Source organism: Sminthopsis crassicaudata, chromosome 3, assembly GCF_048593235.1.
Source record: "Sminthopsis crassicaudata isolate SCR6 chromosome 3, ASM4859323v1, whole genome shotgun sequence".
In the NCBI taxonomy this organism is placed as follows: domain Eukaryota; kingdom Metazoa; phylum Chordata; class Mammalia; order Dasyuromorphia; family Dasyuridae; genus Sminthopsis; species Sminthopsis crassicaudata.
In genome coordinates this window covers 180,198,202-180,220,612 of record NC_133619.1, presented here as the reverse complement: position 1 = coordinate 180,220,612, position 22,411 = coordinate 180,198,202, and the positions used below count along the sequence as shown (strand labels likewise).

The following is a 22,411-nucleotide window of genomic DNA, read 5'->3' as shown; positions in this document are numbered from 1 at the left end:
GCTAATATCTTATTTAAGATTTTAGCATCAATAAAATTTTAGCATCAATATTCAAGAAGGAAATTGGTCTTTAGTTTTCTTTCTCAGTTTACAATCTACTTGGTTTTAGGAATTAGTACCATGTCTGGGGCATAAAAGGAATTTGGTAGGCCTCCCTCAATTCCTTTTTTTTCAAATTTTTTATATAGTATTTAGAGTTAGTTGTTCTTTAAATGTTTGGTAGAATTCACATGTCAATCCATCTCTCCCTGACGATTTTTTCTTAGGGTGTTGATTAATAAGTTGTTCTATTTCTTTTTCTGAAATGGGACTATTTAGACTTCTTACTTCTTCCTCTGTTAATCTGCACAAGCTATATTTCCTCCACAAGTCTGAGAGGTAAACTATCCTATGTTCCTCTAATTCATTTATGATCTCATTCTTTATTCCTAAATCATGGACCTATTTTGATCTTTTCTCACTATTTGGTGTTAAGTGTGGGTCCATGCCTAATTTCTGCCATACTAATTTCCAGTTTTCCCAGCAGTTTCTATCAAATAAAATATTATTGTTCTCTAAGAAATGACCAACAGGAGGAATACAGAGAGGCTTGCAGAGACTTACATCAACTGATGCAGAGTCAAACGAGCAGAACTAGGAGATCTTTATACACTTCAACAATGATACTGTATGAGGATGCATTCTAATGGAAGTGTATATCTTCAATATGGAGAAGAGCTAATCCAATTCCAACTGAGCATGGATGGACAGAATCAGCTACACCCAGAACCTGAACACTGATATATGTAAACTGTGAGCATTTTTTTTGTTTGTTTTTTGTTTTTCTTCACAGATTATTTTTACCTTCTGAATACAATTCTTCCTTTGCAATAACAACAACAATAAAAGTTGGTTCTGCACATATATATGGTAACAAGAATATACTATAAGATATTTAATATGTATGGGAATGGCTGCCCTCTATTGGAGGGCATGGAGGGAAGTAGGGGAATAATTCAGAAAAGAAAGGAGTAGAAGGGATAATGTTGTGAAGAAAAATTACCTATGTATATGTACTGTCTAAAAAATGCTATAATTAAAAATCAATAAAAATAATAACTTGCTGGCATTTGTACTATTTTATAATTATTATATCATTTGACTCTCACAACAACTTAGGCAATAGGGATTATTGTAAACAACGTTTCACTATTGAGAAAACTGAGGGCAGATTTAAAATTACTTGTTTAATTTAAAACATATAGTAAGTTTTGGAAGGTAAATTAGACTCTAAGTCTTCCTGCCTTGAAGCCCCTGCCCTCTATCAGCTGTACCATCTCACTTTCACCCTTTCTGGTGTTGTAATGGTTAAGTTGTCTGCTCCTAGAAGGGCAAGAAATTGGTCAGGGCACTAGGAAAACTTAACAGTACTCCTAGTAGGAGTAATAATACTAATAGAAATAAGAGTAGCAATAGTAGCAATAGTAGTAGAGAGAAAGGAGTAGTGGTAGGAGTAGGAGGTGGAGGAGTAGAAGAAGTAGGAGTAGTCTGAGTAGTAACAGTAATAGGAGGAGGAATAATAGTAATGATAAAAGTAGTAGGAAGAGTAGTAATGATAAAAGTAATAGTAATGGTAGTAGTACTAATAATAATAGCATTAGGAATAATAGTAGTAGAAGAATTAGTAATAGCAATAGTAATAATAATAGGAATGGGAGTTACACTAGTAGTAGGAGTAGTAGGAGTAGGAGTTGTAGTAGTATTAGTAATAGTAAAAGTGGTAGTAGAAATAATAGTAATGGTAGTAAAAGGAGTATTAATAGGAATAGGAGCAATGATAGTACTAGTAGCAGGAGGAAGAGATCTAGAAGGAATAATAACAATAATAAGAGTGGGAGTAATTGTAGTAGTTGGTGAAAGAGTAATATAAGTAATCGTAGGAGTAATACTAATAGGAGTTGGAAGAGGAGTAATAGTAGAAGTAGTAGTAATAATAATAGGGGTAAGAGTATAAGTAATAATAGTAGTAGTAAGAGTAGTATCTGACATTTACACAGTGCTTCACCATCTCCCAAGTTCTATAGATCATCTCTTCTGATGCTACCCCTAAGGCTCAGAACAAGTCTTGTGGGAACAGCCAGACTCTCCCATCCTTGGGCCAGGGAGATGCATGTCCTGTTATTTCAGGTTCGATACCTGTGTTCCAGGCTTCAGGGAAGAAACGAGATCTTTCAACATTTTGGCTTCTGATATTGTCACCCCACCAAACACAAAGAGGATCTGGATTGGATGGTCACCGGGAGGACGGCGGCTCACCTGTAACAGTCACCACAACAAGGACGGGGTCAGCCCTCAGACAAGAATGTCAGGTTAATGTTGCTACAAATGAACTATATAAAATCCAAGAGAAAATATATGACTCATTAATGATCAAATACAGATCCTACATTAGGAAGAAATGTTCCTGGATTTTCAGCTGTGGAATCACAATTTTAGAAATGGAAATGTAGTTTCCTAGTGGTCATGGAGCTCAAGTCTCTCATTTAACATGTGAGGAAACTGAGGCTCAGGGAGTTTAAAGTGATAATAAAAAGTCATGAAGGTAAGAAATAAACAGCAGAGCAAAATACCACTTGTTTAATGTTACTTTATTACAGTGTTTTTCCCTAGCCCATCCAACCCCCCCCCCGTTTTTTTTTTTTTTTTTTTTGAGTTAATATGTTTAGCTATAGGTTATAAGATTGGAGTATGGAAATATACACACACACATATATGCACAAACATACACACATATATAATGAACACGTAGAGTAACATGATAGTATTAACAGGATCTGTTTGAATCTTGTCTCTGCCATTTACAACTTGTATGCACTTAAACAATATATTAACTCTACTAAACCTCCTTGAGTCTCAGTGACTTTCTCTGTAAAATATGGAAGTAGAAACCCTGAAATATTCCTGCCAGCTCAAAATCCACAATGCTGTGACTCTACTTGAAAACAAATAGTTCTCAGAGGCTTATTCTCTGTGGAGCAAACATGATTTTATCATTCCCATTTTACAGAGGAGGAAATTGAGGCAAACACAGATTAAGTGACTTGCCCAGAGTCCTACAGCTGGTGTTTGAAATCACTTGCTGATTCAAGGGAGGTCCAACAGTGTTATCCACTGAACCAACGAGCTGCCATTAATTGTAGAAAAAGTCTACATCTATATGTAATTGAATTCAACAAGCATTTATGAAACCTCTAATATGAGCAAATCATCTTTTTTCTGAGAACCAGGCATAGGATGAGGAAAAAGAAAATATTTTCCAAACTAAAATAATTTGCTTTTGATTGTTTGTTTGTTTTTAAAGGTAGGCTCTCTATTTCCCAGATTATTTTTACTTCTAGTATATATAGGGCTAGTCAGCAACCAGGCCCTACCTTGATCTCCTATTGACACTGACTGCAGGAGGTAACCTGCAGGTAGATTATCTCTATGTAGATGCTTTACCTTCATGAACATGTTAAATCCCGTTTTAAGTAGATCCCGAGGCCCGAAGATGCGTTCAATATCGCCAGCATCTGGTCACAACTGGTTCAGTATCTCCTCTGCTTCAGTAGTGGCTTATAGGATGCCTGAAAGGTAAAATATTACGGCATAAGTGAAAGATATGTGTCCAACTGATCTACTGGAATAACCATCCACAAATTAAAAATTTTTTGGGAGGTAGGGGAAGAGGGCAGGAAAGAGAAGTCAACAATTTCCCAAGCCAGATAGAAAGCAACCATTTTAGCTTCTATAATCTTGAAGAATAAAATATAATAGTTTAATACTTACCTGAAGGCACTCTCAATCTTTGACAGCAGCCCTTGGTATCATGCTGATGAGGGCCTGAATGGATCTCTCTATCCAGTAATTTATTTACTGATTTACCTAACCCTCCATTGACTCATTCATTATCTATGTATAACTTAATGCAGCTATTCATTCTCTTCTGCCTATAAATCTCTTTTCTACCTATAAATCTCTTTTCTTCTTCTAAATCACTTTTTTTTTACCTATATATCTCTTTTGTAATTATGTATCGCTTTTTTTCATATAAATCTCTTTTCTAACTATAAATCGCTTTTCTTCCTATAAATATCTTTTCTACCTATAAACTTTTCTACTATAAATCTATCTTTTCACTTATCTACCCATCATTATCTATTTAAATATGCATCAAGTGTATCCATTCCATTTATTTGTTTGTTTATCCTTTCTATCCCATCTATCTATCACCAGTTATCTATGTATCTAGTCTATTAGTCTATTTGTCCACTCATCCATCCTTCTATTCACACTTCCTTCGCCCTTTGCTGTCAGGATCTAACTGGGTTATTGGGGAGAGAACATCACCTTTAAGTCAGAAAACTTTGAGTGTTCTCAGGCGTGTCACAATGGCCATGACACAATGAGGTCTCCGTGGAGAAGGTAAGTAAAGCAAATGCTCATCAGATGAGGATAGTGCTCAGCCTGTATGTGGAGTTTTTTCTTTTAAAAAATTGTTTTAGGAAAGCTTTTTATTTACAAAACATATGAAGGGGTAAGTTTTTAACAGTGACCCTTGCAAAACCTTCTCTTCCAACTTTTCCCCTCCTTCCTTCCACCCCTTCCCCTAGATGACAGGTAATTACATGTTAAATATGTGAAAATATATGCTTAATCCAATGTATGTAAAAATATTTATCCAATTATCTTGGTTATGCATAGATTTTCTTCCCAGTTCTTTTTGTAGACATCATTTTCCCCAATAGAATATAAACTTTGAGGGCAAAACCATTTTGTTTTTATCTTTATGTCTCCAGGGTCTAGTGTAATATAGGACCACTAGTTAATATGTAATATAGGTTTGCTCCTTGTTTAGTTGTGCTTTGCTGATTGAGTAGTCTAAGGAAGAAGGATGAGGTGGGCTACCAGATGAATGATACGTTCATAAAAGACACAGGGACCAGAAACTGGGGACATGAGTAGAAGCAGACAGCGGGAAAGGGAGCTAAGCCCACATATTGCTCTTGGGATGGAGCCTAGGGTTTGGCTGAAAAGCAGAAGGAGCTAGGGCCACGGTTAAAAACCCAGACAGATTCATTGAATGAATAAATAAAACCAAAGAGTTGGTTTTATGAAAAAGTCAATAAAATAGATAAACCTTTGGTAAATTTGATCAGAAAAAAGAAAGAGGAAAATCAAATTGTTAGTCTTACAAATGAAAAGGGGGATCTTTCCACCAATGAAGAGGAAATTAGAGAAATAATGAGTTACTTTGCCCAACTTTATGCCAATAAATTTGATAACTTAAGTGAAATGGATGACTTCCTCCAAAAATATAGGCTCCCTAGATTAACAGAGGAGGAGATAATTGCTTACATAGTCCCATTTCAGAAAAAGAAATAGAACAAGCTATTAATCAACTCCCCAGGAACAAATCCCCAGGACCAGATGGATTCACATGTGAATTCTACCAAACATTTAAAGAACAATTATGCCCAATGTTATATAAATTATTTGAAAAAATAGGGGATGAAGGAGTCCTACCAAACTCCTTTTATGACACAGATATAGTACTGATACCTAAACCAGGTCGATCAAAAACTGAGAAAGAAAATGATAGACCAATTTCCTTAATGAATATTGATGCTAAAATCTTAAATAAGATATTAGCAAAAAGACTTCAGAAAATCATCTCCAGGATAATAAACTATGTTCAAGTAGGATTTATTCCAGGAATGCAGGGCCAGGTTTATATTAAAAAAAACTATTAATATAATTGACCATATTAATAATCAAATTATTAAAACCATATGATCATCTCAATAGATGCAGAAAAAGCTTTTGATAAAATCCAACATCCATTCCTACTAAAAACTCTTGAGAGTATAGGAATAAATGGACTATTCCTTAGAATAATCAGTAGCATATATTTAAGACCATCAGTAAGCAAATATGCAATAGAAATAAACTGCAACCTTTCCCAGTAAGATCAGGAGTGAAACACCTTGCCCACTATCACCATTACTATTCAATAAAGTACTAGAAACGCTAGCCTAGGCAATAAGAGCCGAGAAAGAGATTTAAGGAATTAGAGTAGGAAATGAGGAAATCAAACTATCACTTTTTGCAGATGACAGGATGGTATACTTAGAGAACCCCAAAGACTCTGCTAAAAAGCTATTAGAAATAATTCAGAATTTTAGCAAAGTTGCAGGATACAAAATAAATCCACATAAATCCTCAGCATTTTTATATATCACTAACAAAATGCAACAGCAAGAGATAGAAAGAGAAATTCCATTCCAAACAAATGTTGAGAGTATAAAGTATTTGGGAATCCATCTACCAAAGAAACGTCAGGAATTATATGAGAAAAATTACAAAACACTTGCCACAAAAATAAAGTCAGATTTAAATAACTGGAAAGACATTCAGTGCTCTTGGATAGGCTGAGCGAATATAATAAAGATGACAATACTCCCCAAACTAATCCATTTCTTTAGTGCTATACCAATCAGACTCCCAAGAAACTATTTCAATGACCTAGAAAAAATAACAACAAAATTCATATGGAAGAATAAAAGGTCGAGAATTGCAAGGGAACTAATGAAAAAAAAAGTCAGAGGAAGGTGGTCTAAGTGTACCTGATCTTAAGCTATATTATATAGCAGCAGTCACCAAAACCATTTGGTATTGGCTAAGAAATACACTGGTAGATCAGTGGAACAGATCAGATACAAAGGACAAAAAAGGGTACATCTATAACAATCTAATCTTTGACAAACCCAAAGACACCAACATTAAGGGATAAATATTCATTATTTGGAAAAAAACAGTGGGAAAAACTGGAAATTAATATGGCAGAAATTAGATATGGATCCACACTTAACACCATATACCAGGATAAGATCAAAATGGGTCCATGATTTAGGCATAAAGAGTGAGATAATAAATAGATTAGAGGAACAGAGGATAGTCTACATCTCAGACTTGTGGAGGAGGAAGGAATTTATGACCAGAGGAGAACTAGAGATCATTATTGATCACAAAATAGAAGATTTTGATTACATCAAACTAAAAAGTTTCTGTACTAACAATACTAATGCAAACGAGATTAGAAGGCAAATAACAAATTGGGAAAATATTTTTAAAAGCAAAGGTTCTGACAAAGGTCTCATTTCCAAAATATACAGAGAATTGACTTTAATTTATAAGAAACCGAACAATTCTCCAATTGATAAATGTTCAATGGATATGCACAGCCAATTCTCAGATGAAGAAATTGAAACTATATCCACTCATATGAAAGAGTGTTCCAAATCACTACTGATCAGAGAAATGCAAATTAAGACAACTCTGAGATACCACTACACACCTGTCAGATTGGCTAAGATGACAGGAACAAATAATGATGAATGTTGGAGGGGATGTGGGAAAACTGGGACACTAATACATTGCTGGTGGAGTTGTGAAAGAATCCAGCCATTCTGGAGAGCAATTTGGAACTATGCCCAAAAAGTTATCAAAATGTGCATACCCTTTGACCCAGCAGTACTACTACTGGGCTTATATCCCAAAGAAATACTAAAGAGCAGAAAGAGACCTGTATGTGACAAAATGTTTGTAGCATCTCTTTTTGTTGTAACTAGAAACTGGAAGTTGAATGGATGTCCATCAGTTGGAGAATGTTTGGGTAAATTATGGTACATGAAGGTTATGGAATATTATTGCTCTGTAAGAAATGACCAGCAGGAGGAATACAGAGAGGCTTGGAGAGACTTACATCAACTGACTTTTAGAGGCTTCATCCCAAAACGGCAGGGTCTTCTGAAAATGCTGACATACCAAGTAAGAAACTGGGGTTACAGGGCTGGAGAGTGCCAGTCCCAAGACAGATGTCTATATCTTGGAGATTTCCTAAAAACAGGCAGAGAACAGTCTGCCAGAGCAATTCCAACAGAATAAGGAATTTCTAACTTAAAGCATCAAATAATCATCCCACATTTAAAGTTCCCATACATCCATAACGGCAATAATTGCGCAACTTAACAATTTCCATCCCAAATCTTAAACACACACACACACACACACACACACACACCCCTTATCTCTCTATTCCACACAAACTGAAGCAGAGAAGTCTGATAGAAATAAAAAACCTTAACTTTGGGATTCCACGCCAGGAGAAAGAAGGTAGAAGCTCATCCATTAATTCAATCTCCTAACTGGAAGTGAATAATTTCAGAGCTTAATTGAAAAGAAACCACATGTTTATTTGAAACTATTTTTGGTGTCCCTTACTAAGAAGTGACTTTCTGTTGGAATACGTGGGAGCCATCAAACAGTGGCTGTTGAAGATCCAAGCCAGAATGGATCTCCTCTTGTGAAGGGATGAAACAAGGAGGTTGAGACAGTTGCTGTTCTCTGACTGAGAGGCTCTTGCATTGTCTCACTTCCCTCCTCTTCCCTTTGCCTCCAACTTATCTCCTTCCCAGTCCCCAATACCTGTGTCAGTAAAGGTTGCTCTGCAACCCAGTTTTTTTTTTTTTTTTTTTTTTTTCTGTTATTTCCCTCCACCCTTCCCCCCACCCCCAACCGAATGGTCCCCATACTGAGGAACACAAGCGGCACTATCACTTCTGGATGGTTGTAGTAGGTGTTGATCTTGTGAAATGTCATGGTGGCAAACTTTCAAACTGAGAATAGGACCGCGGTTAGAACAAGCATTTAAGTGTCTCATCAGTCTCCTGGCTTGGCCCTTTGATGTGTTGGCCCATTTAATTACCCTGAATAAAAAAATTCTTACCGGGGCTCTTCCTTAATTCTGGAAGGATCCTTCTCATGGAACAGCTCTGGTTCTTCTTGTAATTCTTGCCCCATCTTCAGTTGCCATGTTGTACTACATGGGAGAGCTTCTGGAATACTAGGGAGTCACTTAATGGTGGCTACTGGAGATGCAACCCAGAATGGTTCTCCTTTTGTGAGGGGATGATACAAGGAGACTGAGAGGCTGTTGCTGTTCTATGACTTTTCTCCTTGGTGGTTGTTGCCTTGTCTGACCTCTCTCTTCCTTCCTCTGCTTCCAATTTATCCCATTCCCAGTCTGCAACACCTGTGTCAGAAAAGGCTGCCCTTCGACTCCTTTAGATTTTATGATCCACAGCTGTGGAGGCTCTCAGAGCATTGACCTGTCCCTTAACAAATTTGCTTTCTTTTTTTTTTTAATTTAGAATTTTTCTCCACAATACATATGCATGAATAATTTTTATACTATTATCCCTTGTATTCATTTTTCCAAATTATCCCCCCCTTCCCTCCACTCCCACCCCCCATGACAGGCAATCCCATACATTTTACATGTGTTACAATATAACCAAGATACAATATATGTGTGTAAATACCACTTTCTTGTTGCACATTAAGTATTAGATTCCGAAGGTATAAGTAACCTGGGTAGATAGACAGCAGTGCTAACAATTTACATTCACTTCCCAGTGTTCTTTCTCTGGGTGTAGTTATTTCTGTCCATCACTGATCAACTGGGTGGATCTTCTTTATGTTGAAAGATATCCACTTCCATCAGAATACCTCTTCATATAGCATTGAAGTGTACGGTGATCTTCTGGTTCTATTCATTTCACTCAGCATCAGTTGATGTAAGTCTCTCCAAGCCTCTCTGTATTCCTCCTGCTGGTCATTTCTTATAGAGCAATAATATTCCATAAACTTCATATACCATAATTTACCCAACCATTCTCCAATTGATGGACATCCATTCATCTTCCAGTTTCTAGCTACAACAAAAAGAGCTGCCACAAACATTTTGGCACATAGAGGTCCCGTTCCGATCTTTAGTATTCCTTTGGGATATAATCCCGATAACAGCGATGCTGGGTCGAAGGGTATGCACAGTTTGATAACTTTTTGGGCATAGTTCCAAATTGCTCTCCAGAATGGCTGGATTCTTTCACAACTCCGCCAACAATCCATTAACAACTTTTCAATCTAAGAATATGTCGTTCTTTAAGTAGAAATTGGGCCCCAATACTCAGCCCTTTCAGAGAAGGATACATAGCCAATGAGCAGTATTACATAAAGATTCTATTCCAATACTAATATCTTTCAAAATAGAGAAAACCAAAGCAGGGGAAAGGTATTAGCCAGACATTTGGTATTCAGAAAGCAAAATAATACCTCCAGGAAATACAATAATCTTTGTTTAAGGAAAGAAAAGGAAAATTGAACATTTAGAAAGTTTTATACTTGTTGTAGGTGCTATCTACTCAAGAACTGCAAAGTAGAAAGGATTTTACATTTCATTTTGCTGAAGTGATGGAGGCCACCTGTATTGTTTTTCTTTCCTCCTCCTGAGGATGACTCCTCAGGTCACTTACAACTCTTATATCTATCAATCAACAAGAATTGCAAATACAAGAAACAATCTTTCCTGACCCTATGGTCTATGAATTTATGAAGCAAAAAGTTTGAGATGAAAATGGTGATTGGAATTTGGAAGATGTCTGACAAAAATGCATACAAAGTTTATAAGGATTACTTAAATCAAAAAGGTTAAATCTGAGGACACTGCACTAGATCATAGTGCAGCAAAGGGGGACTTGGCCTAGTAGCAAATCACAGACATTACGTAGCTAGGATTCTGATGGAAAACACCAGCCTGCCTTCCCTATTTGCAGCAAAAAAGAGGATTTTGATTTCTTATAAAGAGAAAGACCCTCACCAGTGTGGAATCTGCTGGTGTGCTGTGAAACTGGGATCTGCTACTCGGAGAATGGATATGAGAAGAGGAAGACATAAATTAATTATAGATTCAAGATTCTCTCTTCCCTTAGAGATGTGACTATCCTTTCAGTAATAAGACAAGTAGTGTTAACTTCATGGGATTTCAAGAGTGTCATCAAAGGCTTGAAATTTGTTCCATGTAGAAAATATCAGCCACTATTTTTATTGATTGGTGATGATACACCTATCAAAATTACTAATTAATAATGATTATGAGTCAAAATAATTTTTTAAAATGCATTTAGGAGCTACTTGAGAAACTTTTGCAGGTTACCAAGAATAGAGGGATGTGAAATCAAACAATATCCTTGGAGGATGGAGATAAGGAGGAGCAGCTGAGCACACCTTGAGTTTTTTTTTTTTTTAATCTAGCCTGGATTTTCAAGCTTTGTTCTGGATTTTAACTAAAAAGAATCTTTTCTCATATTCATTTCTTTAGTTTAGTCACTGATTATGACTTCCTGCATAAAGACAACATTGTTAAAATATTTTATATTCTCATCTATCCATACAACTTATCAAATTTATAAGTTTTCAAAACTTCCTCTTCCAATCTCTCTCTCTCTCTTCTTTCTCTCTCTTTTATGTTTCTCTGTTTCTTTCTCTCTTTCACACACACACACACACACACACACACACACACACACACACACACACACACACACCAAAACTATTGAATACTTACAACAAATAAAGGGGATGAATTGTAGTTACAGAAGGGAAGAATAGATCCAGTCCAACAATAACAAAATTTTTATGAAGAAATCTTCAATGCAAAGATTCTTGAAATTGGAAGCACTATGTACTAATTCCAACTCTGAAACTTAGTAGCTTCGTGATCTTGTCTGAGGCAACCAATATGAATATCGTTTTTTCTTTTTATAAAATTATTAAAAGAAGGTTGTCTGAGATAGAAAGCATGGTGAGAAGGTATAACATGTTGTTTATAATGAGAATACCTAGGTTCAAATCCTTCTGTTATTTGTGACCTGTGTGACCATTTCTATAGAAGTCAAGTTTCTTCATCAATAAACCTAACTCTAGATTTTTTTCACTTTCTCCATAACTGTTTGGCTCACATTGGTCACCCTCTCCACTCCTCCTTCTAGGGCCTTTTGTATGTTTTACATTCCTTATTAGAATGTAGTTATCTGAGGCCAGAAATTGCCTCTATGAGGTTTATATAAAAACCCAGAAAGGGCTTTGGCCATATGGTCCATGGAAATTACAAACATCTTCCCAATTTGGAAATAAAAGAAACTAACAGCAAATCAAATGAGAAAATATTTGCAAAGTACTTAGAATAGTGCTTGCCATATACTTAATGCTACATAAAATCCAATTATTATTACTGTTCTTATTCTTTTGTGGTTGTTAGATAAGTACTCAGATGGGGAAACTGAAGTCTTGCCTGTTTTTTTATGAGGCAGTTGATTTTTGAGGAACTCTCCAGAGAAAATAAAGAAAAAAAGAGACAGGTGGCAACAGGTTAACTATCAGGAAGTGTCTGAAACATCTACAGTTTCTGTCTTCAAGACCATGAGTTTTGACTCCTAAATGATGAATTCTAGATGTATATGCTTGTAGCAGAAACATGAAAGAAAAAAGACAAGAAGAATGGGCAGCCTTTGTTCTGGCCTTGATTTTTGTCTTTTTATTTATGGGTATTTTAATCCTGTTAAATGTGTTTGTAAATTTCTTCATGGATCATCATAACCTTAAGAAAACTGGACTGAGGAGATTGTGCATAATGTACTGAAAAGGAAAACAAGCCTTCAGTGAATTACAAGTCAAGGCAGTTTATTCCTAAGTGTGAGTCCCTGTAGTCTTTCAGTGAACAAGCACACATAGTGGGGTGGGCTTCTGCAGGAATGCAAACCCAGATTGAGAACCCAAAGCTTAGTTTCTGTCCTTACATCTGACATAAGAGGCTGGTGGATTCACAGGCACTACGAATGAGGGGAATCTTAAAAAGAGGGAATGAATCAGGTGAAAGTTCAACATGATGATTATTCCAGCAGCTCTCCCGTGTAGTCCAACATATGGCATCTGAACCTGGGGCAAGAATTACAAGAAAATCCAGAGCTGTTCATGAGAAGGATCCTTCCAGAATTAAGGAAGAAGAACCCCAGTAAGAAATTTTTATTTGGAGTAATTAAATGGGTCAACACATAAAGGGACATGCCAGGAGACTGATGTGATACTTAAATGCTGGTTCTAACCCCAGTCCTCTTCTCAGTTTGAAAGTTTGCCTCCGTGACATTTCACAAGATCAACACCTGCTACACTCATCCAGAAGTGATAGTGCCCCTTGCGTTCCTCAGTGTGGGGACCATGTGGTTGGGGGGGTGAGGCAGGAGGCAGGAGGGGGAATAACAGCAAAAAAAAAAACCCAAAACCCAGGTCAATTCCCCAAGAGCCTCCCCAGCTGTGGATCATAGCAGCTGAAGGAGTTGTAGGGCAACCTTTGCTGACACAGGTGTTGGGGACTGGGAATGAGATAAATTGGGGGCAGAGGGAAAAGGAGGGAGGTGAGACAATGCAACAGCCTCTCAGTCAGAGATGTCATGGAACAGCAACTGTCTCAGTCTCTTTGTTTCATCCCCTCACAAGAGGAGATCCATTCTGGGTTGGGTCTCCAGCAGCCACTGTCAGGTGACTCCTGTGTATTCCAGAAGCTCTTGTGTGTAGTCCAACATATGGCATCTGAACATGGGGCAAGAATCACAAGAAGAACCAGAGCTGTTCATGAGAAGGATCTTTCCAGAATTAAGGAAGAAGAGTCCCAGTAAGAATTTTTTTATTTGGGGTAATTAAATGGGCCAATCCCTCAAAGGGCCACGCCAGGAGACTGATGAGACACTTAAATGCTTGTTCTGACCACAGTCCTCTTCTCAGTTTGAAAGTTTGTAGACCATATAGAATAACAGAAGAACAGAAAAAACAAACAAACAAACCAAAAACAAACAAACCGGGGAACTGTTAAGGGACAGGTTAATTCCCTGAAAGCTTCCCTAGCTGTGGATCATAGCATTTGAAGGAGTTGCAGAGCAAGCTTTGCTGACACAGGTGTTGGGGACTAGGAAGCAGATAAGTTGGAGGCAAAGGGAAGAGAAGGGAGGTGAGACAATGCAATAGCCTCTCAGTCAGAGATGTAGGAGAACAGCAACTGTCTCAGTCTCCTTGTTTCATCCCTTCACAAGAGGAGATCCATTCTGGCTTGGATCTTCAACAGCCACTGTTGGGTGGTTCCCATGTATTCCAACAGAAAGTCCCTTCTTAGTAAGGGACACCCAAAGTAGTTTCAAATAAACGTGTGGTTTTCTTTTCAGTTAAGCTCTGAAATTATTCACTTCCAGTTAGGAGATTGAATTAATGGATGAGCTTCTACCTTGTTTCTCCTGAAACCATAATTAAAATGTCTCCAAAAATTTAGAAATGAGATGACTACAACTTTCCTGAGGTCACAGAGCAATGGAAACGAAACCAGCACATTGGGGTGGAATCACAAAGGTAAGGTTTTTTATTCAGACTTTCCTGCTTCGGTTTGTATGGAATAGAGAGATAAGGTGTGTGTTTAAGATTTCGGATGGAAATTGCTAAATTGTGCAATTATTGCTGTTATAGATGTATGTTATGGATGTATGGGAACTTACATGTGGGATGTAATACGATGTGGGATAACTATTTGATATTTTAGCTTAGAAATCCCTTATTCTGTTGGAATTGCTCTGTCAGGCTGTTCTCTGCCTGTTTTTAGGAAATCTCCAAGATATAGACACCTGTCTTGGGACTCCAGCCCTGTAACCCCAGTTTCTTACTTGGTTTCTCAGCCCTTTCAGAGGACACTGCCTCTAAAGTTCATAATAAAAGCATGGTGAGAAGGTTTAAAGTATTGTTTATAATGAGAATACTCAGGTTCAAATATGTCTTCTGTTATGTGACCTGTGTGACCATTTTTATAGAAGTCAAGCTTCTTTAATAACAAACCTAACTCTAGATTTTTTCCACTTTCTCCACAACTCAGTCATGGCTCACATTGGTCACCCTCTTCATTCCTCCTTCTAGGGCCTTTTTTATGTTTCTAATTCCTTATTAGAATGTAGTTATTCACATGTAAAATGTATGGGATTGCCTGTCCTCTAGGGGAGGGAGGGAAAAATTGGAAAAATGAATACAAGTGACAATGTTATAAAAAAAATTACTCATGCATATGCACTGTCAATTTTTTTATAATTATAAAATTAATAAAAAAAGAATGTAGTCATCTGAGGCCAGAAATTGCCTAGATGAGTTTTATATAAAAACCTCACATAGGGCTTTGGCCATATGATCCATGAAAATTACAAACATCTTCCCAATTGGGAAATAAAAGAAACTAACACCAAATCAAATGAGAAAATATTTGCATAGTACTTAGAATAGTGCTTGCCATATACTTAATGCTACATAAAATCCAATTACTATTACTGTTCTTATTCTTTTGTGGTTGTTAGATAAGTACTCAGATGGGGAAACTGAAGTCTTGCCTGTTTTTTATAAGCAGTTGATTTTTGAGGAACTCTCCAGAGAAAATAAAGAAAAAAAAGAGACAGGTGGCAACAGGTTAACTATCAAGCAGTGTCTGAAGCATCTACAATTTCTGTCTTCAAGACTGAGTTTTGACTCCTAAATAATGAATTCTAGATGTATATGCTTGTAACAGAAACATGAAAGAAAAAAGACAAGAATGGGCAGGCTTTGTTCTGGCCCTGACTTTTGTCTATTTATTTATGGGTGTTTTAATCCTGTTAAAATGTGTTTGTAAATTTCTTCATGAATACCTCTGGATCACCATAACCTAAAGAAGACTAGACTGAGGAGATGAATAAAGTACTGAAAAGGAAAACAAGCCTTCAATGAATTACAAGTCAAGGCAGTTTATTCCTAATGGATACCCAAGTGTGAGGCCCTGTTGTCTTTCAGTGAACAAGCATACATATTGAGAACTCAAAGCTCAGTTTCTGCCCTTACATCTGACATAAGCGGCTGGTGGATTCACAGACCCTACAAATGAGGGGAATCTTAAAAAGAGTGGACGAACCAGGTGAAAGTTCAACATGATGATTTTGGATCCAAGATGTTTTGGGAGTCTTGGATAATAAGAAGCTGGTTGGATCCTCAATGAGGAATAATATACAAGTCTGAAGATGCAATTTTCCTTCTTCAACTATTTAAACACTTTTAAGCATGTTTTCTTTTTTCTCCATAAACTTTTCTGCTCTAAATCTACAGAAAAGTAGTATTATCAGCTAACAATAAATAAGACTGAAAGTATTTTGTTTTGTTTTGCTTTCCTTTGCTTGTATTTTGTTCTCATATTCAAAGATTAGCTTACTTCAAACTTGATACAGCCTAGGCTATAGTTCTTCTGGATTTCTTGGGAGTGTGAGCTAAAGGAACAGAATAGAGAAAAGTACATACATTCAACTGTTGCAATGGTAAGAAGCATAAAAGTGGCCTCCCACACATTTTGTCAATGTTGCTTTTAATTAATTTTAATTTTATTTATACATATGCTAAATCATTTTGGGTCCTTGGACTTGGGACTGATGGACTGATATTGATGCTATTATAATCATGTCTGTTCTTTATATTCAACAGATATCTTTTACTAAGGTAAAGTTGATATGGTATGACATATTGTAACTTGTTGATATGATATGAAACACTATCTTGTCAACGTTATATTTTGCCACTTCCACATTGCTTTAAGATAAAGAAAGTAAAGATTTTGTTTTTCCAATCTGAGATTATAATCATTTCCATATGAGGTTTGTCAAACTACTAAAATGTTTGCATTTCACATATGTCTTGTAAATAAAAAAGCTAAAATTTTAAAAAGGCATGCTTAAGGAAAATAAAAAAAATAAAGTGTGGTGCTGTTTAGAAGTTTGACAAGTATGACTGGAGTTTGGAAGAGGGATTAAAAAATTTCTTCTGTTCTTAAAAAGCTCTTAAAAAATTCTAAAACATATACAGAATAGAGACAATCTAAGAGGAAAGAATTAAGTCTTAAAGGGGAAGGCATATTGAAGAAGATGAGATTTTAGCTGACCTTGAAAGAACCCAAGAAATCTAGTGAAAGAAATGAGAAAAGGGAGAATTCCAGATATGGGAGTCAGCTAGTGACAAGGCATAAGGTCAGCACATGGGAATGTCTTGTTCAAAAGCAGCAAGGAATCCAGTGTCTCTTGATCACAAAGTACGTGGAATGGGATAAAAAGTAGGAAAACGGGAAAGGTTGGAAGAAATTAGGCTAGGCAGGATTTAAAAAGCCCAATAGAAGATCATATATTTTATTCTGGGGTTAATAGAGAAGCACTGGAGTTTATTAAATAGGGTCAGACATTTATAATCTGATCTGCAATTTAAAGAGCTTAATTTGACATCTCACTGGAAGATGGACTGGGATAGGGTAAAAAATTGAGAAAGGAAGACTGATCAGCAGGCTATTGAAATAGTTCAGATGAGGTAATGAGAGCTTCTATCAAGATGGTGGGCAGTGTCAAAGGAGAGGAGGAGGCATATATGATAGATGATATGAAGAAAGAATCACTACATGTATAACCTATATCAAATTGTTTACTGTCTTAGGGATGGAGGAGGAAAGGGAAAAAGGAAGAAAATTTGGATTTCAAAATTTTATAAAAAAAGGAATGTTAAAAATTATCTTCACATGTAATTGGAAAAAATGCTATTCAAAATAAATTTTGCAAGCCTGATTGACTGATTAACAATATCTAACTACTAAGAGTTTAATGAAATAAGAATTGAAATTCGATAAGAACCAGTTCTCTACCTGCTAGCTCAGGCTGCCTTTCCTCTATCACTACCTTTAAAAATAAACAAGGTATATTGCTGAACACAAAACAGGCTTTATCAACTTCATCCCTCCTCTGTTTAATATTTCAAATATTTTTTTGATTCACTGTGGAAGAATGCAGAGAGGCTGATAAAAGTGCCAATGAGTAAACCTATGAACCTATGAACCATCCTACAGTACCCTGTTATGCTTAAACAATCCCAATGTGGGAATCTCTCTAGAACTGTGTTTACTGTGCAGCTGTTGAAAGGGCTCAATCAGCTCACCTCTAGATCTCTTCAGCCCCTTTAGATAAGTTTTTCATTTGATATAAAATTGAATTATTCCTTAAAGGAATATGAAGTAACAGAGAAAAGTGAGAAAGCTCTAGATCACTTGACGTTTTTTTCCTTCCTGTTTAAAAGGGGATCTTTAACAACAAAATCAAGAGTTAAAGGATTTTAGATACTATTACATATTTTTAAGGGGAAAAAAAAAAACAACCCACTTAGAGAACATGTCTTTACTTAAGATACTTAGGAAGGTAAGTAGATGAGGGATATCTAGTAAAATTCTAGAAATGTTTTTGAATTTGTAGATTAAAAAATGTAAAATATCATACAGATTTAAATGAGGCTCATCACTGGGACTTTTCCTGCAGGTTCCAAATTGAGGGTTTGGGCTTCCTCTCTGTCCATTCTAGTATTGTGATTCTTTGATACTTCTGTGGAAAGTATGGTTTGGTGTGGGTCTTGCCACAGTTTGGGGGCACACCTTCCTCAAATATTCCTTTAAATAATTTGATTTATTATTATTATTAATCAAATAATTTGATTAAATAAATTGATTTAATAATTTAAATAAATTGTAGTGATGTTTCTAACAGAATCAGGGGGATGATTTCAATGGGCTAAATATTTTGAAAGTTTTGGCAAAGGCAGTTCATGTAATACCCCAGTGGGTTCAAATCACTAAACTAGATATAAGGATCTCTGCAGGTATATATTGATTTAAAAATCATGCATTAACATTATTGACATTGTATTGTGTTTTTATTTATTTTTCTAAATAGTTCCTAATTACATTATTTTTGATTTATAGTGGAAATTTATTTTTTTATACTTTTTAAATTAAATCTTTATTTTCAAAACAAATGCATAGGTAATTTTTAATATTCATCCTTGCAAAACCTCGTCTTCCAAATTTTTTCTTCATCCCTTCTCCCCACCCTCTCCTCTAGATGGCAAATAATCCAATATATATTAAACGTGCAATTTTTCTTTATACATTTCTACAATTATCATGCTGCACTAGAAAAATCAGATCAAAAAGAAAAAAATAAGAAAACATAAAATGCAAGCAAACAAAAGCAAAACCCCCCCACTGAATTGTGATTCACATTCATCCCCACAATCCTCTCTCTGAGTGTGGATGGTTCTCTCCATCACAAAACAATGAAACTGGCCTGAATCACCTCACTGTTGAAAAGAGCCACCATCGGACAGAACTGATCATCATATAATCTTGCTGTTGCTGTGTACAATGTTTTCCTAGTTCTACTCACTTCACTCAGCATCAGTTCATGTAAATCTTTCCAGACCTCTCTGAAATCACACTACTGACAATATTTCATAACATTCATATATCATAACTTATTCAGTCATTCTCCAACTGATGGGCATCCATTCAGTTTCCAGTTCCTTGCCAGTACAAAAAGGGCTGCTACAAACATTTTTGCACATATGTGTACTTTTCCCTTTTTTATGATCTCTTCAGGATACAGGCCCAGTAAAAGACACTGCTGGATCAAATGGTATACACAGTTTGACAGCCCTTTGAACTAGTTTCATACTGCTCTCCGTGTTGATTGGATCAATTCACAACTCCACTAACAATGTATTAGTGTCCCAGTTTTCCCATATTCCCTCCAACATTCATCATTTTCTTTTCCTGTTATTTTAGCCAATCTGAGAGGTATGTAGTGGTACCTCAAAGTTTTCTTACTTTTCATTTCTCTGATCAATAATTATTTAGAGCATCTTTCCATATGACTAGAAATGGTTTTAATTTCTTCATCTGAAAATTGCCTATTCTTATCCTTTGACTATTTATCATTTGGAGACTGGCTTGTATTCTTATATATTTGAGTCAATTCTCTATATATTTTGAAAATGAGGCATTTATCAGAACTCTTGAATATAAAAGTTTTTCCCCCAGTTTATTACTTCCCTTCTAACCTCTATATTGGTTTTATTTATACAAAAGTTTTTTTTTTAACTTAATATAATCAAAATTATCCGTTGCATTCCATAATGTATTCTAGTTCTTTTTTGCCACAAATTCCTTCCTTCTCCACAAATTTGAGAGGTAGACTACCTTATGTTATTTTATTTTATTTTTTGATAAGGCAATTGGAATTAAATGACTTGCCCAGGGTCACACAGCTAGGAAGTGTTAAATGTCTGAGGCTGGATTTGAACTCAGCCCCTCCTGACTTCTGCTCTATCCACTGTGCTACCTAGGTGCCCACTTAAGTTCTTTTAATTTACTTATAGGGTGTTAAGTGTGTGTCAATGCCTAGTTTCTGCCATACAAATTTCCAATTTTCTCAGCAATGTTTGTCAAATAGTGAGTTCTTATCTCAGAAGCTGGGGTCTTTGGGTTTATCAAACACTTCATTACTATAGTCATTGACTTCTGTCCCTTGTGAAATTAACCTCTTCCACTGATAGACTACTTTATTTCTTAGCCAGTACCAAATGGTTTTGAGACCACAGCTTTGTAATATAATTTTAGGTCTGGTACAGCTAGGCTACCTTCATTTGCATTTTTTCATTAATTCCTTTGAAATTCTTGATGTTTTGTTCTTCCAGATGAAATTTGTTGTTATTTTTTTTTCTAGCTCTGTAAAATACTTTCTTGGGAGCTTGATTGGTATGACACTGAATAAATAGATTAATTTAGGTAGAACTGCCAGTTTTATTATATTACCTTGGCCTACCTATGAGCACTTGATATTTATTTTATGGTTTGATTTATCTTGTTCTGATAGAGGAAAATTGAGATTCCCCACTACTATAATTTTACTGTCTCTTCTTGTAGCTCTCTTCTTCTCTAGGAACTTAGATGCTGTACCACTTGGTACATATATGTTTAGGTAATATCAATACCTCATTATCTACAATATCCTTTAGCAAGGTGTAGTTTCCTCCTTATCTCTTTTCATTTGATCTATTTTTGCTTTTGCTTGATCTGAGATAAGGATGGCTACCCCTGCTTTTTTACTTAAGCTGAAGCATAATAGGTTCTGTTCCAGCCTTTGACCTTTATTCTATATGTATCACTCTATTTTAAATGTGTTTCTTATATACTGTAGGATTCTGGCTTTTAATCCATTCTGATAATCTGCTTCCATTTTAAGGAAGAGTTCATCCCATTCCCATTCGCAGATAAAATTACTAACTGTATTTCCCTCCCTTTAATTTTCTTGATGATTTCTCAAAATATGTTGTCTAAGATCTTTTTACAGTGTGGTTTTCAGTCCAATAATTCTTAGATTGTCTCTCTTTGATCTATTTCCCAGATCAGTTGTTTTTCTAATGAGGTATTTTACATTTTCATATTTTTTAAAATTTATTTTTGTTTTGTTTGACTGATGATGTCTCAATGAGTCATTTTCTTTTGCTGATCTACTCCTAATTACATTTTAATCTGATTCTGAGTACTTGTTGCTGGTTTCATGCCCCTCAGAGATACTTTATACCTCAGAACACTAAGATTGGAAAGGATAGAAGAAAGGTTACATTTTGCAGTTACATTCATCTCTATAAAGAGAAGTGGATCTAAATTTGATACAAACCTCCTTTTTCCAGGGGCTTTCCTATTACCACTCTATATGGCAATGATCTGTGGGCTTCTTCATCTCTTTTGCCTTCATCTCCTTCCTAGAATGAAGGATTAAATGCAAGTACCCCACATGGGTCCTTCTGCCCCTCTTCTGCCCCTTTACTGAGGGTGTTGGAATGGAAGGAAGAATGTTGATTTCAGGAACAGAGAAACTCATTCTGCTTACTATCTGTGTGACCCTGGGAATACAAGAAAAAATATAGAATGGTGTAGCGGAGAGAGGGTTCAACTTGGAATCAAAAAGGCCTGGGTTCCAATTGTACTTCAGACATTTATTAATTGCTTGATTCTGGGCAAATTGCTTCAGTTTTCTAATCTGTAGATGAAGGAGCTGGATTAGAATATCTAAGATTTCTTTCAATTCTATATCTATAATCTTATGATGGGCCTAAGATCTCTGGGTCTCAATTCCTTCAGAATTATTAGTTAAGGCCCTAAGTATGACTTATGATAAATAATAGTTAAATGTGAAGAAATTTCTCAAAGTATTAATTCAGTGATTGCTAAAATAGCTTATGGCACTATAGGACATGTATACAATTGCAATTTCTCCTGTATCCCTTATAATACCCTGAAATCAAATGTCAGGTAGTTGTCACATTTATTGCCAATGAACACTTTCTTTATTTTGAAGGAAAGCTCAGTTATTTACAACATAGCATTAAGGAAGCTAAGGTCATGATTGTAGATCAGGTATCCTCTCTCAGTTTTATTTCTCAAAACCTGGGCATTTGTATCACAAATTCAGGTCATGAGTGTGACAGAGAAAATAAATCAATGAATAGATCAGAGGATTTTGACCCAATCCAAACCCCTCTCCCCACTTTTTTTTTTTAACAAATGAGGAAACTGATACTAAGA

At 35.9% G+C, this 22,411-nt stretch overlaps 2 long non-coding RNA genes across 2 annotated transcripts in view; one reads left to right on the top strand and one right to left on the bottom strand.

The window, feature by feature from the left end:
* LOC141560893 (uncharacterized) overlaps window positions 1-16,114 on the top strand; it is a 104,990-nt gene extending 88,876 nt beyond the window's left edge. The window contains exons 4-7 of the long non-coding RNA XR_012487876.1: window positions 12,822-12,931; window positions 13,416-13,588; window positions 14,160-14,313; window positions 15,297-16,114. This is a non-coding gene — a long non-coding RNA (uncharacterized LOC141560893). The remainder of the gene's footprint in view (window positions 1-12,821; window positions 12,932-13,415; window positions 13,589-14,159; window positions 14,314-15,296) is intronic.
* The window catches only part of LOC141560891 (uncharacterized), a 295,397-nt gene continuing 273,541 nt past the window's right edge, over window positions 556-22,411 (bottom strand). Inside the window, exons 4-5 of the long non-coding RNA XR_012487872.1 lie at window positions 3,481-3,605; window positions 556-2,295 (exon numbers count right to left, since the gene is read on the bottom strand). This is a non-coding gene — a long non-coding RNA (uncharacterized LOC141560891). The remainder of the gene's footprint in view (window positions 2,296-3,480; window positions 3,606-22,411) is intronic.